Genomic DNA, 3729 nt, shown 5'->3' with positions numbered 1-3729 from the left:
AACGTTACGACGTTCTCAATATAATTCATAATCACACGTTTATAATGAACAACGCGTTATGGTTATTGCGTTATTAAAAACTGTGTACGCAGGTGTTACAGTTAACATGGTAACACTAAGTTACACCTGGTTTACTTGTATGTTACTGATTAAGAAGTAATGTAAAAAAAAAAACAGTTATAACTGCATGAAGATGAATGGTAACACAATATTGGCAAAATACTGTTTACATCTTGCAAATGCATATGATTCAAGACTACAATTCCCCCAGAACGGAGGGAGGGGCGGGGTGACCAAACCTCATTATCATTTAAAGTCATATGCACTGAAACGGCGTGCTGAAAACGGAGCTGTTTTTGAGCAGTTAAAATTTGTGTTTTCTTAAAACACTAATGAGAATTTTTAATAAAAGTATATTACAAAGTTTTCATTTAGACCCTAAAGATTCATATTAACTTGTACAAAAATGGCATTATATGACCCCTTTAAGGTTACAAATACACACACACACACACTCCATCATTGCAATCTTGACATTGCAGCCTGTTCATTATAGCCGCAATAAAATATAATAATAAAATAGTAAACCTACCATATAAAAATTACTCTGTTTAAATAGTCAGTAGTACAATTCAGTATCATTCACAGTAAGCACCGCTCCACTGTGATGTTTCCAAGCATATTTTTAGCATGCAAAGAGGATGATTTTCTACGTCGGTATTGGAGCGTGAGTAAAGTACAAAGCCTATAATAACTGGCAGAAGGCAGTAAGAGAAACAGGAAGTCTGTTATAACTTCTGCATACATTAATTGATCTCGGACGAAACTTCAGCAGTGTGTTCGCTGTAAGAGGCCGATCGCATGGATGTTGCTATTGTGAGTCAGTTATAGCGCCACCAACTGGCAGAAGGAAGTGTGTCACTTTCAAAATGCTTTTAAATCACCCCTTATGTCTCAAGTGAACAAACAGACCAACAGAAAGTCAGATATTTTGGTTTGAATGTGGATTTCTTGGAATTTGCACACATCTTCTCGACGGTCGAGCGAGCTTACGTTATTGCCCGTCGTGCGCGGCGACCCTAAAGGCCCAGGGTGGCGGTGCCACCGGCTTGGGCCCGTCATCGCTGCTCGCAGCTTTAATTATTATTATTATTATTATTATTATTTTTTTTTACGACTTACGGGGCACTTTTGGGGCTCTTAACATGCTCAAAAACTCTTGAAACTTTGCACACGGGTCAGAACCTGCGGTCATTAGGGCCGGCCTGAAGCTGGTACCCGGGCGTGGCAGGGGCTCGACAGCGCCCCTGGAACAGGGGCCGAAAACTTGGTCTATAACTCAAACACGCTTGCATGTAATAATATGAAACTCGGTACACATATAGATCTCATCATTTCATATATCCTTCATACTTTCACTTTTTACCCCAGACCAACAGGAAACCATCTATTTAGGGTTGTTTGAAAACGCACGCAATGGAATTTGGAATACTCCTCCCAGAGAACTCCACCAATCGCCACCAAACTCGGTCAGCATGATGTCAAGACATTGACCATGAAAAATTGCCGGCAGATTATTGATATCTCCAACGGTTTGGCCGTGGCAAGGAAACGAAATGATGGCGAGAACGAGAAACAGTCAGAGTGTTATAACTTCTACATACATTAATTGATCTCGATGAAACTTCAGCGGTGTGTTCGCTGTAAGAGGCCGATCGCATGGATGTGACTATTGTGAGTCAAAGTTATAGCGCCACCAACTGGCAGAAGGAAGTGTGTCACTTTCAAAATGCTTTAAAATCACCCACTTATTGTTACACGATTTACTTCAAACTTTAGGTGTATAATGTAAACACACGGCAGATGTAGACGTGTGAAAGAATTATTGATATCTTAAATACTGCTGTCGCGGCAGCTCTTCAAACTTGAATTTTCTTTTTTGATGCCTGGTGCAGGGGCTCAGTAGCGCCACCTTCAGACAAAAGTGGGGTATTGATTTCATACTTTGACCTAGAGTCAGATATTTTGGTTTGAATGTGGAACACATTGCACAAGAACTTTGAAGCTCAAAAAAGCACATAAATGAAGCTTAAACAGCAAGGAACTGTGTTATAACTTCTGCATACATTACTTGATCTCGATGAAACTTAAGCAGTTTCTTCACTTGAAGAGGCCGGTCGCGTGGATGTGACTATTGTGAGGTTACAAATACACACACACACACACTCCATCATTGCAATCTTGACATTGCAGCCTGTTCATTATAGCCGCAATAAAATATAATAATAAAATAGTAAACCTACCATATAAAAATTACTCTGTTTAAATAGTCAGTAGTACAATTCGTATCATTCACAGTAAGCACCGCTCCACTGTGATGTTTCCAAGCATATTTTTGCGCATGCAAAGAGGATGATTTTCTACGTCGGTATTGGAGCGTGAGTAAAGTACAAAGCCTATAATAACTGGCAGAAGGCAGTAAGAGAAACAGGAAGTCTGTTATAACTTCTGCATACATTAATTGATCTGGACGAAACTTCAGCAGTGTGTTCGCTGTAAGAGGCCGATCGCATGGATGTTGCTATTGTGAGTCAGTTATAGCGCCACCAACTGGCAGAAGGAAGTGTGTCACTTTCAAAATGCTTTGAAATCACCCCCTTATGTCTCAATTGAACAAACAGTTGATAAAGAAATCGGTATCAATATATTGAATTATGAATTATTTCACTGATCAACTGTGATGTCCGGTTAAGATGAAAATAAACTATTACTCTGTCTAAGCGATTATCTTTCTGAAACACGTCACAAAAACTTACAGAAACGGATAACACAAACATGACGTTGGAAATATACACTTATCAGAATAGTTATATTAAACTTGTCTATTTCAGTTATAAAGCTGTCTCATATGTAATTTCTCCTTTAATTCTATAATATAACCACTAGATGGAGGTCTAAGCACATTTTCTGTATTCTCGTTGTTTTAACGTAAGAAGAACACTTGTACGTGTTGACTGTTGAGAACGGTGTTTGGAGATTTTAAAAGACGCGGACCAGACGGAAAAACAAGACATACTGCATCATTGCGTTCAATATTTTAACGAGGGCCACTCGTACGCTGTACACGGTGTAAGCATCAGCTTGAGGACTCTTCAAAATGTATATAGGTCTCAGTTCTGGATGGAGTTATTTGCAGACCTTAGAGATGCTGGATACTTCAACGGGAGTCGTGAGCGTCATTGCTTTGGTGATACAATAAAAAAATACTCTACAAAAAAAAAAAAAAAAAAAAAAACAGGGTTTCCACGGGGTCTTAAAAAGTCTTAAAAAGTCTAAAATTTCAAAATCACAATTTAAGGCCTTAAAAAGTCTTAAATTTGCTGAAGTATTGTGTTCTAGGTCTTAAATAATTTTTAACAGGTCTTAATTTTCCTACGTCCATGTAAATCTCATTTAAATGCTCCCGCAGCGCTTTGGAATGTTTCTTTTTTTACTTCCGTGGTGTTGTAGTTTCTTATTTCGCTAGTCCAAATATAATTCGCTGTATTATGACTACAAAATAGACCAACATGCAACAGCCAGCTTTGAGCTTTCGTGTTATTGGCGCGAGTCTCTCGGATACAACAGAAAGACGTTAAACGGATTTTATTCAGCTATGAGGAAGTGCAAGTTTAGCGATACTTGGCTTGAAAAATCTGAATTTCGTGCTTGGTTAAAGCCAGTTGCAAA

This window comes from Xyrauchen texanus, chromosome 29 (genome assembly GCF_025860055.1).
Source record: "Xyrauchen texanus isolate HMW12.3.18 chromosome 29, RBS_HiC_50CHRs, whole genome shotgun sequence".
Taxonomy (NCBI): domain Eukaryota; kingdom Metazoa; phylum Chordata; class Actinopteri; order Cypriniformes; family Catostomidae; genus Xyrauchen; species Xyrauchen texanus.
The sequence above is the reverse complement of the archived record's forward strand: the minus strand, read 5'-3'. Positions refer to the sequence as shown.